The 14,316-nt window shown below is 40.5% G+C and overlaps 1 long non-coding RNA gene across 1 annotated transcript in view; it reads left to right on the forward strand.

Annotated features, from left to right (window-relative positions):
- Nucleotides 1-2,686: 2,686 nt before the first annotated feature.
- LOC125180155 (uncharacterized) overlaps nucleotides 2,687-14,316 on the forward strand; it is a 33,425-nt gene continuing 21,795 nt past the window's right edge. The window contains exons 1-3 of the long non-coding RNA XR_007158468.2: nucleotides 2,687-3,052; nucleotides 3,594-3,743; nucleotides 13,665-13,748. This is a non-coding gene — a long non-coding RNA (uncharacterized lncRNA). The remainder of the gene's footprint in view (nucleotides 3,053-3,593; nucleotides 3,744-13,664; nucleotides 13,749-14,316) is intronic.

The following is a 14,316-nucleotide window of genomic DNA, read 5'->3' on the forward strand; positions in this document are numbered from 1 at the left end:
CATGTGATACCAGCAGCAAAATTAAAACTATTAGGAGTGATTTTGCCTTCATTCATATCCATGGTAACAAACTTTACCATGCATACACTGTATGTGAAGGTCTGCAATACTGATTTCTCTTCCTTTTGATTGAGCTGTGAAGTTGTTTTCTCACTGGTATTTTTGCTATGTATTACCGCCCTTCCTGCTTGAGCAGTGGGGTAGAAAAAAGCTTATTGAAGGTACTTCATGGGAGGCCAGAAAAAGACAAGGAATTTTGAAGAAAAAAAAATGGAAATGTAGAACCATGTTATTTCTCCTGAGCTTTCAAAAGATCCAGGTAAATGCTGCAGAGATAGCACAGAAATAAGATTTCAGATTGACACCATAGAGCTCTGTAGTATCCCTCCTAATTATTACATATTACTCCATAGGACCAACGTTTTTCAGAATGTCATTATCAGGAACCTTGGATTAGTGATGGCTATGACAACTAGAATTTGATGATTGAAATGCTGTCTGCATGCTCCATCAAAATATCAAAAGGTTTCTCACTGGAAAAGAAAACACACTTCCCTGTGTAATACCACATGTCCTGCATTGCTTCAGTGATGGTGTAATCAGGATACTGAAGATATACAAAGGACATACAATAATCAGATCATACCAGCTGCTTCATATTCAGTCCACATTTCCTGCCAGAAGTGGCAACCACCCTTTGAGAGTAGCCTTAGCTTCCAAGTGGAAAAAGAAAAGGCAAAAGAAACTGTCATAACTGAGCCAGCTGCCTTTCTAGGCAAGTTGCCTCTTCAGATTTATATTTGCTAAACCAGTCCACTTCGTGCACTGCAGCAAGGTGGTCTCCACACACACACATGTTCTGGTAGTGCCAGTTGGTGCACATAACCTTCAGTGCAGTAGTGCGTATGGAGAACAGAGACTTTAATTGGTGAAACTGGGGAACAGTTTATCAAACGTCAACACCTGCTAGACCTGCTGCCATGAGTTGTCACTGTTCCTAGAAGTCATATTTTTGAAACATTCAGAGAAATTGGTTTCTCCAAATGTCAAGCCGGAAACAGAAATGCAGAGGTAAGGAGGTTTTCTGATAGCTCATTAAGATTTTTACACTTCTGCTCTCTGTTCTGAATAAAATTTTGATGCCACAGGAAACCCCAATAGTTCAAGCTACATGAACCACATATGAACACTTGAACTAAAATACAGAGCTTCTGACATCTGTCTACCTATCATTTGTCTAATGAGTATAGTCTTCCTTGAAGAGGAAGGCCACGGCTAGCAGCACAGAATCCCACAACAAATTTTGGAAAAGTTAAGATGATCACTTCCTTGATGCTTATTGGTGTTTCATTTTGGCTAAAAAAAAAAAAAAAAAGGATCACATTTATAAAGTCATCATTCTTTTTATTTGAACTCAACTATTTTGCACTATCATGTGGTTGCAATACATTAGGGCTTCATTAAGATTTAAGTAGTGTTAATTTAAAAAAAAATAAAAGCTACATGCAGTACTATAATTTCTTCATCGTTATTACTAATAGATAATAATAATGCGGAAGTGGATGTCACATTGTGATGGATTCATATGTGAAGATTGCTCTTTCAAATATTCATCACAAATATTTTAGCTAAGCAGCATAAATTCCCCCATAATGTTAACTTCAGCTGCCTGTGATTATACTCTTTATGGTGGCTCCCTTGAAAAATCTGAAAGAAATCCTTCCACAAGGGTGAGCTGAAGGACTCTTCTCAAAGCTGTAGTGATTGCTGTTGCTACAGCGTTTCTGAGTTACTAATCACTGGCAAAGGAGCCATTCAGTGGCTATTGAAAAGAGATTATTTCATCCTCTCTGAAGGTGCAACAGGGCACAGCAGTGCTGTGGCTCTGTGGAAAGAAAATGTTGCTCTACATAAATATTAATATTAATAATAATAATACAGATATTTCCATAAGGAGTAAAGGCATACCATCCTGCATAGCAAAGTCTCCTTGATGTTTTCCTTTCAGACATGAAAAGAAAGGTAGTCAATCACACTTTGTCTTACCCCTGCCATGTCCCATTATGCGTAAGTACCAACTTTTAAGATAGGGTAACAGTCTTGTTGCATAATCTAGATTATATTAAAAGCTAACTTGTTTTCTAAACCTGGCTGCAGCATTCACAGCCTGGAAGAGCTCAGAGGCACTATGTAAAATGCAGCCTCAGAAGAGAACACGGAACAGTCCCTTGGTGGAGTTAACCGCTAGGGATGGAAGACTTGGATGCATAAGCTGGAGCAAGGAGGGTGTAGGAAGGACTGAGAAAAAAGGGCAGATGTAGTGATCACACAGCACAGTACATATTGGCATGTCTGAGTTGCACTGGTCACAGTCCCTGATGGCATTTACCTACTTGCAGCTTTGTTACTGGACCCAGCAGACACCGGCTATTACACATTTTAAAACGAGGTTCCTTTTGGGCTGCTCTTTCACCTTTCTTAATCACAGGCTCCCCAAGGCCACATTGGTCCCAGCTGACTGCCAGGCACCCAACAATGCTAAGTTCTCCAAAGCCATTTTTTCTTTTTGTGACAGCAGTTTCACATGTCCTGGGGCACTGCAAAGCCACTGAGCAGCTGGGGCGTGTAACACTGGGAGGAGGTTTTTGAAGTAACCCTGCAACAAGGTGCGCTCAGTGGGGCTGAAGTGAGTCACCAGGTCCACCACAGGTGACATCTTTCTCCAGGAGGTGACCTCTATACAGTAGGAAACATCCAAACATGGCAGTATGTGTCATAAAAGAGAGGCATCTTAGGTGAAGTTACCTATTTGTTATGGTTTATGAGAGGAAGTTCCTTCCGTGTCTTGCCACAAGCACCAGATGGTGAATAAGAGGTAAGGAGAGCTGGAATAGTTGTCCCCTTAGAACAAAGAGCATTGTTCTGTGGCATAAAAAGAGAATGGATGTAAAGAGATGCACATCCCAGACCGCCGTCCCACACAGCTCCCCTGCCACAGCACTGGTGCCAAGGAGCAGGACCAGGCACAGTGCTGGTTTCAGGGAGAAAAAAGGTAAATTTCTGCAGAGCTAAAGCCAGCAGGAGCAACTCATCAAAGAGCTGTCCTGCTGTAAAGGACCTGTTGGGCTGGCGACAGGCTGAAATAAAAGTCCACCCAGCAAATGTCTGCTCCCTAAGTGCACTCTATATTCTGTTCGGACCAAGGCTGAGGATGCTGTGGTTTGATGGAAGGGAAGCAAAGCAGGTGTCTGAGCCTTCAATTCTTCACCTAGCCCTCCCTTCCTCTGCAACGTGCAGAAAGGATGATGGAATACCCTGGAGACGATTTACAGTTCACTGAGCTATGCAACCTACAGGATTCAAACTGAATTTAGAGATAAATCAGGGGTAATCCAGTGGGTTTTCCACAGTTTATCCCTGCAAAGCTTGTCATTCCCTCGGTATATTATTGCTCTTGAGCCTGTTTCTGACAAGAGATGTTGGTAAAGTGGGCAGATCTATTAAGGTTGAATCATATTTGATAGAATTTACTAGTTCATATTTTATGTGCTAGCAATCCATCTAGAAATAATATTTTGTCCTAATTTTGCCAGATATTTTGAAGATCTCTGCACCTGGCATAAGGAAAGTGCACTCTCTGTGTTCCTGCTTGAAATCCTTGTCCTTGCAGTTCCCCCGGCAGAGCTACAGGTTCTCAGGAGACCATGGAAGAGACCCAGACTGCTGCATGCTATTGATCACAGGTGAACAGGCTCTGGTAACAAATCCTAGAGATAGCTCGCCACTTTTTTTTTCTGAAGACCTTTTCAAACCTTTATCCAATCACTGGGTGGAAAGCAGTAAATTACAGCAGCAAGTTCAGGCTTTGGAATTGCTTAGCAGGCAGCGTGCAGCAGGAGAATGTACAGGAGTTTGAATTATTGTATGCTGAAACCTTCCACATTTACATTTGAGTCATAAGTTACAGAAGTGAGCATAAATAAGAATTAAATATCTGCAAAGTCTTTTTTCTTCTGTCCTTTGATTACAGCACTATTTTATTTATGACTCCCAAAAGAAAGCCAAACTTCTATTATGTGACATTTCTTCTGTAAATTGTTAAAGAATCACAAAAATGAAATATTTCACAGCGGGTTTTTCCTCTATTGCTACCTGCCTGTGGTATTGGCTTGGTCCCTGTCCAGACCCTCACTTTAGTAGATGATCTTTTTTTGCTAGTAGAGAAGCATCTTATTATAGTTTGCCTTTTCTATAATTTTCTCTTAAGCCAGGTGATTTAGATGCACAAGGTATTTGATGTTTCTGCCACTTTCTAGGCTGCTGTAGTATTTTCACTGCTAGTTCCTGAAAAAGGAAGGAAAGGAAGGAAAGGAAGGAAGGAAAGGAAGGAAAGGAAGGAAGGGAGGGAGGGAGGGAGGGAGGGAGGGAGGGAGGGAGGGAGGGAGGAAGGAAATTTCTGGATGACCAGATGACAAGTTGTGCACCGAACAATGTTAGAGTTGATACAGGTGTTCATTTGGGTGGTCAAATCAGTATCTTCTTGTACCCCGCAGTGCATCCCTGGGCCACAGCTCTGGAACATCCCTGCATTGACAGAAATGCTCCTCTGAGTTTCATCCTTGGTTTATTTCTTGCCATGTCAAATTTATTTTTCATTGTATCAACACCATCCTTAAATAGTTCTTCTCCCTCACAGGTATTCATACCTAGTTGTATTTATGGAATAGCTTTTTCTATCCTCAGCTTTCATTTTGCTAGACTAAATAGCCCTAAAAATATAAGAAATAGTGCCATGAAGGGCATAAATCTGAAAGTAACATTTCTGTAACTTTATAGTCTACTGCCTCCTGCAGCCTTTATTTGTATTTATTTCATTCTTCCCCAAGCAGAATACCCCCTTAAGTATTGCAGACATGATTACTAGTCCAGTCCATTTCTATTTCTGTCATATTTGGTTTCACGCTTTGCATTGGTAATGGCCATTCTTCCAGCACGCTGTCTGAGCTTCTTGCATTAGTATAAAAACATTTTGGTTATTTCTCTCTGGTCACACTCTAATTCTTCAATGAATTATATTCAGCCTTTTCACTGTTGCTTTTACCTGCAAGACTTCTGCTGTTATCCATATTAGTCTTCATTTTTCTCATCGTCTTTCTTTCTCTTCTCCCTTTTCATCTACTGTTTTACCCTTTCACATCTGGGGTTTCTATAGGAAATGTAGATTTGGAGGATACACGGACTTCGTGACTATGCTCCCTTCGTTTAGAATTCTTATCACTCGTGGCAACCTCCATTCCCAAAAGCTCATGCCCATGGCCCCAGGCGGGGTCCATCTGCCAAATAGGGCTGCTTCTCCCACGCAGGTGACCTTCCTCATCCTATTGCCCTTTCACTGCTCCCTCTCTAGGACAAGATGCCATTTTTAAGCATCTTCCCTTTTCATCCCTGATCTCTTTATAGGGGATCTCATGCTGCCATTTGTCTTGGAGGGAAAGCTTACCATAGGTCCCATCAGGACTATTCCCTTACCTTACACATGCAGCCACATCCCATCCTTGTTCCTGGTGGTCAGTGACTCCTTCCTGGGGCTGCTCTGGCACCAGCAGGACCCACTCCTGATGAAGGACTCCTAAAACCACAGGTTCATTGCTACCCAACAGTGCCAGTGCTCCCTATTGCCACAGCATTAAGCCCTGGGCCATTGGTGATCTTTGTGTCCAGCATTTCCCAGGACTAGCAAAGGGCTCTTCCCTCTCCTCTGCTCTTTTCTGAGAGCAGGAGCCGAGGAGTGCAGGTACCAAAGGGTGACCCAGTGCTGGGTGTGATTCCCACCGCACAGCTGTTCCTGCACAGCGCTGCCGATGTGAGCTGGGTGCTCGGCTCAAACCCACACAGCAACGTCTCAACAGGGAGAGCGTGACTGTACCTCATATCTGCACCACACAGATGGTGCACACCTGAGTGTTATTTTCCAAGAACTGCTAACAAAAGGTCCCTGCTTAAGACACTACTCACTCCTCTGACACCAAGAAGTCTGTTGAGTATAAGTAGAAGCATCTGACTCTTCATAATTCCTTTGGGGTTGTTCAATTGTGTCTGATAATGAGCTTTACTCATTTTATATACACACACACACACACACACACATATATGTATATATATCTTTTACAATCATTTTTGTTTAATTTATTTACAAGTTTGGTGTTTCATTATTCTTTCGAGAAGGGACTTGTCCAATGAATGAAGGAAAACCATGCTTAGGCAATGTTCCCAAAACCCAAACAAACAAAAAAAACCATTCTGTTCAATTGTGAAAATAAAATAAAAAATAAAAGGAAGGGAAGGGAAGGGAAGGGAAGGGAAGGGAAGGGAAGGGAAGGGAAGGGAAGGGAAGGGAAGGGAAGGGAAGGGAAGGGAAGGGAAGGGAAGGGAAGGGAAGGGAAGGGAAGGGAAGGGAAGGGAAGGGAAGGGAAGGGAAGGGAAGGGAAGGGAAGGGAAGGGAAGGGAAGGGAAGGGAAGGGAAGGGAAGGGAAGGGAAGGGAAGGGAAGGGAAGGGAAGGGAAGGGAAGGGAAGGGAAGGGAAGGGAAGGGAAGGGAAGGGAAGGGAAGGGAAGGGAAGGGAAGGGAAGGGAAGGGAAGGGAAGAAGGGAAGGACTTTTGTAAAACCTCTGTTTCAGCATTTCCTATTTTCTACTTGCTTCTTATATAATTTCTTTCTGACCTGTGTTGTAACCAAAGTCTGATCCTGCAAACTGTTAACACTTGGAATTAAGTTTATTTTTGCACAGGCTTATTTTGAAGATCTGGCCAGGTCGTAATGGTCAGAAGGCAAACTGCTGTTTGATCATTTAGCTCATTCCTATCTGTTTTGTGGCAAATCATGGCAAATTATGTTATGTAAGAAACCATTGCTTAATAACAGACACACATTCAGACACATGTTTTGTTAAGCACTGCTGTCTTCAGCATACAGCATTGACAGGAGATGACAGAGATGATAACTTGCCCTCTGACACCTTATATTCTCATTCTCAGTCCATTATCCTAAATGCTGGAAGGGTCTGGACTGAGACCTCCTTGCCATCTGGCTGTCTTTCAATGTTTGTTCCTGTAACACCTATCTCTATGCTATTTATGGACTGAAGGGCACATATGGAGCAGGCTCACCACCCCATAAGCCATTCTTATATCTGTGTCAGCATGTGGAAATAGCAGAGTCTGACCACAGGCTGTGTACACACACCGCCAGCTAATCCTAGCAACACTTATAATATGTATTTTGAAAGAAAGGTGATGTCCAAAGAGATCTCTCCAATCTGTTGTTGTTCACTGTTGTTCCCACATGCAGAAAACAACCCGCAGCAGAAATGATGCACCCCAGCAGCCCAAACAATAAAGACAAAAAAATCCTAGCATACAGAGTTTGAGTTAAGCTGCACACAATGGAGTCATTTCTGCTTTTTTCCATTAAGAATATGTTATCAGTAAACTCACAAATAAAACTATATCACATTGTCATCAGCCTTTTCTTAATGTACTTTGAAAATATTCATCATCTAAATCTGTTTCACTCTCAAACCCAGCTCTGGAAGTGAATCAAAAAGATTAAACACGGCTCTCCTAGCTCAGGCTTTATCACACCAGACAGCGAAGTTCCCTCTTCTTCCTGCCTCTCGCTTTTAAATGTTTTTGTAAATGAATTTATTGTTCTTATTTCTCATTAGCACTGCCAATTCGGGGAAACACATTGCTGCTATGAAGATGGAGGCTGTTCACATGTTCCTTTCTGGGACTGGTGTAACGGGTTTCTGTAAGGATCATATCAAAAAAAGATAGCAGAGAGTGTCAAGATTCCTCTTTCCTTGGCCAAGAAGTTTCCCCAAGATTTCTACAGTGTGCAAATTGAAAAAAAAAAATTAATTTTAAAAAAAGAAAAAATGCTGTAATTCAGCTGTGTCATCATACAAAGGTTGTCATCTCAGAGTGGGTATCCTGTGTCTGTGGTTTCTGTGCTTCCATCTTAAATCAGCCTCATCCTATACCATGCAAATTCCAGCAGCCCTCTGAGTGTCACCAATCTGCACATACTCTACATTTGCCTTCTTAATTGCATTAAATTTCTCAGGAGAAATATTGGCCCACATATTGTCTACCCAAAATATTTTTTGTCTGTAAAGCATATAGCTTTAATCTTGGAATCGAATAATTTTTAAATCATCACTTGTACTATATTAGTATTATGCTGCTTTCATACATATTCTGTCTTCTCCTCAGAAAAATAATTTTGTTTTTATTCTATAGTGATTTTTATTATTCTTTATGTCCATATTTTGGGGGATTGAATCAGGTAAATCACTCAGTATTACTGCATAATGTTGTCCTCTGACAGAATCATTGTGTGCTCTCTTGCTTGAAAAGTAAGTTGATAATTAAAAGCTGCACTTTTCCCTTAGCTCACAGTGTGCTTTTTTGCTTATTTTTAAAAAATTAAATTCACTCAACAGCACTCAGAAATTAAACTCTGATTCTCAAATGTAACAAAGTTGTAGCTTGGAGTATTGATTTGCTAACTGAACTTTTGTGGCATTATTAGAAAAGTGGGTCATCAAATGAAACAAGGAGATAGAAATTCTGTTTTCCAAAGGACTGTTATGAGCAAGGATTTTGGAAGATTAACTGAGGGGCATGGATTCTTTGGGGAAAACACAGGAATTCTCAAAGAAATAAAAGAAGCAAATATTCCTGATTTCTAGTGAAATGTCAGATTCCTTAAGCAATCACCAGACTCAATTAGGTGATAAGGTAAATTGTTATTTGGCTCCCTGCACATGTTTGAGATCAGACACTCGACTTCTTCCCAAAACACTGGCTGCTGTTTTGGCTCTCCTTCCCTCTTCATTGTTCCTGGAAATCAAACTGGATGTTTTGACAAAAAAATCTTTTCCCTGCTTTCACACAATCTAAAAGCTGTCCCTGTAAGGATTTAAACTGTATTCAGGTAGCTGCTGACTTGAGAAGAGGATTATGTAGTTGAGCCTGAAACCTGAAAGGCATGGTGTCTTTGTAGGTTTTTTTCCCTCTTTGGGCATATCAGGAACATTTTGCTCTGTAGCTCTGATGAGTGTTATGATATGAATGACTGAAGACCAAACTGCTCCACCCCCAGTGCTGCAGCAAAGCTGTTCCACAGAGATACTGTAGTATCAGCCCATGAGGACGCTGCAGAGGCTGTCCTCCCTCATGCTTTTAGTGTCCCCGCTCTGACATGGGACCCCACAAGCATCTGGCTGCTGTGAGAAAATGTGCAGACGTCCTGAGAGATTAGATATCCCCATCAGAGCTTCACAGAAATGGAAACTAAAAGTGATTGAAACATGTCAAAGTCTGCATGCCCTGTCTCTTCCCGGAGGGCTCATCCCATAGCCGGGTGAGGGACAGCCCTGACCGCCTTCCCCCACCGCCCCGCATGCAGCACTGCCCTGGGCACGAGGCGGTGCTAGGCCCATGGGGAGATAAGGGCTGATGGATGGCCTGAATGGCCTGCAGGACCAGATAACGCCAGGGACCTGGGAGCAAGTATGTGGGGAGCAAGTATGTGGTGGGAGGAGATGCTCCCTGCGACCACCACGGCCCCATCTCCCTCCACCACGTGGGAAGGAGGCAAGGCCTGAGCCCCCGTCTTTTGTTATGGAAGCATTCCCACCTTCTTCAAGCGAAACTCTTACCTCAGAAAAAGGCTGGAAAATGACCTCATACCTTCAGAAGCCTCTACCGGGCATCCTGACCCACACACCTACTCCTCCGTCACACTCCTGGTCCATTGTTCTCTTAAGCACCCAGTGAGCTTGCATGTGCGTGGTGGGTTATTCCCTGCCTTGCTGCCACTTCACACCCACCTCATCTTGCCACCTCTTGGTACTGCGATGCAGGAAAGTCTTCCACCCTTTGTTGGCATCATCTTCAAGAGAAGACGATGACTCTCTTTCATAATATTGAAGACTTTCTTGCAACTGGAAAAATTGTGGAAAGCTCAGAAGGAGAAAAGGTATTCCATAATTCTTTCAGACAAAAAAAAAAAAAAAAGCACAGGAGACTTCTAGAGTTGTGTTTCCATCTGTTTTAATTAGACAGTTCTACTTGCTATATTAAAAAAAAAAAAATTAAAAAATCCCTTCCCCAAATTTGAAATAATCCTTTGAATCTTAATAATACATTGTTAATATTGCTTCTGCCACAAAGGTATCTGTGAAGATGAGGATTTTTTAAAATGAATGTGAAAAAAACAGGTGTTTTTAAAAATGTGAGGTCATGGAATGTGGGAAATGAGATGAACAAATTTATTCTACTTTGAAAAGACTTTTAATATTATCAAGTAAAGCTGGCTGATGATCTCTTCAGGAGTGAAATCTCTTCAGCAAATGAGTGTTTAATAATCCTCATGCTCTCATTTTTGTAATCACTTCAGTCTGATATTAAATATGACTTGTTCAGATGTCTCTCTGATACAAGGTATGTGTGTCAGTGTTTGGACAGAGAATAATTGGATTTATATCTCTGTTATGCTTTCAAATTGCTAGGTCAGATTTGGGTCTCTGGCTGTAAATTCTTCAATTCTATTCTAAGTCAAAGGAATGTGACAGATTTAATACCTAGAATAAGTTATTAACTGCAATGATGCATAAACCAGTGGCACTTTTAGAAATCGCAGCCTATACTGCTCCTGTTTTCCAAAGGAAAAAAAAATTAAATCTTATTTCTTTGTTTCTTTCAGTTCTTGTAAACATTTTTCTTGATTAATCCATGAAGAGCTTGAAACTGATGTGTCCATAAGTACGATCTTCTGTTACTTTTTATTGCAGTAATAACTTCTGTTGGAATTAGTTTTACTTTCAAAATTAGTATTTAATTTATGAAAGTGAGAGGAACTTATACACACTCACAACATTAAAGCATCACTATCTATAAACAGAAAGTGCCTGTTCCTACCATGAACTGTTTATGAAAGACTAATATAGAATTACGGGCTGTGTGGAAAGAAATCAAGAAAGATTAGGCAAGCAGGGAACTTTGCCAACCTGTGCATGTGCTCAGCTGAAAAATAGATGGAGTGACCTGTTGACTTTGTAAGACTGAAAGTACTTGGATTTGTTTCTCCCACAGATTGGTTAGTTGCTGTATGCTCTGTGCTTTCCATGCCAGCCTGCTTTATCCCTGTGGCGGCAGGGACCCTGGTTTGGACCTCGGAGATGTGGTTTCTACATACCATTTTGCCAATAGTCTAAATGTCCCCTCTCATATTTTGGAATCATGGCTTAGCATTACTTCTTTTCTAGCCCTCTCACCCAATTATCCTTTGTGAGAAGAGGTTCTTAACACTTCCTTCTTTAGTTTATAGATGATAGTTAGTGGACAGCTTAGTAGAAGGCAACGTACTAGCCCTGCCAATATGATTCATTTTTCACTTAATTATATTAGTGAATTTGTCTATGTTTGACAGACTAAAGGATCACTGGCCTACTTTGTGTTTGGAGGAAGGTCTGTGGGAAAATGTAATAATGTTTTACTATATAAGCTGATACAACCAAAAAAAAAAAAAAGTGTATCTGCAGCACACAAACCAGATATGGAAATTTTGATATGTGAAACATAGTCATATATTGCCTCAGTTGGTATTTGCTTAATATAAGCTAAAAAACAAGTGCCATACGTCATACATTTCACATGCTGACATCCTCCAAAATCCTCAGCATTGTGTATACCATTATTGCTAGATATCAATTCTTTCTTTGCTGCTATTTGGATGAATGCCTTCAGAAACATGCCTTTTTTTTTTTTTCCTTTTTAAACAAAACAGGTATTTTTTTTAACCAGAATAATATTATCTTCTTTTGTTGTCCAAATTGTAGAACTGGTCTCCTACATTACTTCAAGAAAAATGATGTAAAGTAGGTCCTTGAACTTAGGGCTCCTATGTCCCAGAAAAACAGCATAATTTCAGAATTATGTCTCTCATTATGACTGAAAAATTTATCCTAGATCCAAGAAAATGATGTTTTTGTAAAAAGTTCACATCTCAGTATGTTTTCAGAAAACATTTTTACTGAATTGTTGCCAATTAGCCCTAAGCAGAACACAGAATATAGTACATAGCGTAGAGCAACTCTAGAAGAAATATACTTTAATGAGTGTTATATCCTTTCTACTACAACAGCGGCGTTTTGGGAAAACTGTCTACTAGTCTAAAGCCAAGAGAATTTATGAAGCTGTCATGAAAGCCTATGAGAACCATGAAACCTGAAAAGGACACTTTTGCTTATTAAGTAGCATAATAATCACAAGACATGATGACAATGTATTGTCCTTTTAGGAGTGCTCTCAAGAGAACCTTCATCCTTCCCATTCAGAAGCCATGTTTAATAAGTGTTAAATATTTTCCCTGAGATAGTCCGTACTAGAAGGTCTAACAGCTCTTAGCTACTAAGTAGTTAAGCACTAGTGGTAGGGGAAAATGACTGGGCTGGGAGACACTATTTATTTATTTATTTATCTTTATGATCCTGGTAATATCTCTATAAACATTTATTATTGCCTTTTGCTTTTTTGAAATATTATACAAAGTAGTTTAATATAAATATGACATCATCATGGCTAAGTGCTTGGGCTAAAGTGATAAATTATAGGAAATCTTGAAGCTGAGACTGCTGTGCTATCTTTAATTCACCGTGTTGTGTCTAGTTATGGCTGGGACCCCAAAGCAGTGGGGAACAATCTGCATCTATAAATCATGACCAGTCATATGCACTCTTGTGTCCTCAGACTTATTTTGATATGAGAATCAGTTTCTGATGTTTTGGGTACTTTGGGCTTTTTTTTTTTTTTGGTTTATGAATAGTTACTTTTATACCAAATGATATATTACACGGTGACAGTGATCAAAGACATTTTTTCTCTTGCACGTGTTAGGCAAGGTCACTACACAGGGCACCACTTACTAGTGGCATCAATAGCGCCTGACCATGGGAGGCCAATATGGCAATAGGAAGCACGCAGGATGGTGCAACCAATGGCAAACAAATTTGTTAGAAATGCTTTATCATTTCACATAACCAAACACTGTAGCTGCTCTACGGTGGCAATAGGTGGACTGGAGACATGAGAAGTGATAGAATTCTGTCAGTGAGTTGATTTTGATGTAAAGCTCCACAAAATGCAGGAACAAGAATTATCAGCAAGAAAGAAAAGGTCATAGGGATTTCAGAAGATTGTTACTAGGATCCTTCCATTGTTATTTCATAAAATAAACAAAGCTACTGTGGTGAACTTCATGACTTTAAGGTTATTTGATTTTTGGTTGATTTTTTTTTCTTGTTAAAAGTGGGAAAAATCTCAGTAATTTGAGAGGTATGTCCAAATGAATTGAAATTAATTCAGTTGAAGTTTCCAAATTTTATCTTTTAGAAAGAAGTAGCAAAACCAAAATCATATCTTGGAAAAAATGTTGAAATGGGCTTTCATTTCATTCTTTGTTTGATGTATTGAAGGTAGTTTTCATGATGTCATCCAGATAGTTTAAATAAACTGTTTGCATATAAGGTTAACAAGCTGCAGTGGTAGCAGGGTCTGTGTGGGATTATATTAGAATTAATTTGATCAATTGCTCTTAGTTCCAGAGGTCTCCAGATGAGACAGAAGCCAGCATATGCAGTTTGGCAGATGAAGAATCAGTGCAGTCAACACATGCCGTGAAGGTAATGAACATTCTTTCAAACTTCATTTTTCATCCTGAGCAGAGAAGACAACTAAGCCCAGACACTGCTGCTCAGAGCAGCCAAAATGATAACCATAAATAATCACAATAGAGGGCCCATAGTTTAAATGCATTTGAGAAGGATAAAATAAGTATTTTACCATTAAGATGATGTTGTTAAACCTGGAATTTTCATTATGATTTGCCCCGGAGCACATGAAGGTTCCTTGAGATGCAGGTTCTGAATTAAAAGATCGCTGAGCATTTTTGTTTGACAGATGGCTTGAAAGAAGAAGTTGGGGTAAACAGCATTTAGTCAGATCAGGGGAAACTTCTCTGACAATGCATTTCACTTCCATGGCTGAAGTGAAATTCAGGAGGATCAGGTCTGCAGGCCAGCTCTCACAGAAGGCAGCAGGAGGCTCACCCATGAAAGGCTGCCGTCGGTTCAGAATTGCCCAGGATTCGTACTGCTGTGTACACAGACCTCCTGGTGATTCATTAGGAGCTTCTGACAGTGCTGGAACTGTAAAATAGGACCGCAGATTTTCTACATTCAACAGCAGCAG

The sequence above is a fragment of the Anser cygnoides genome, chromosome Z (assembly GCF_040182565.1).
Source record: "Anser cygnoides isolate HZ-2024a breed goose chromosome Z, Taihu_goose_T2T_genome, whole genome shotgun sequence".
In the NCBI taxonomy this organism is placed as follows: Eukaryota; Metazoa; Chordata; class Aves; order Anseriformes; family Anatidae; genus Anser; species Anser cygnoides.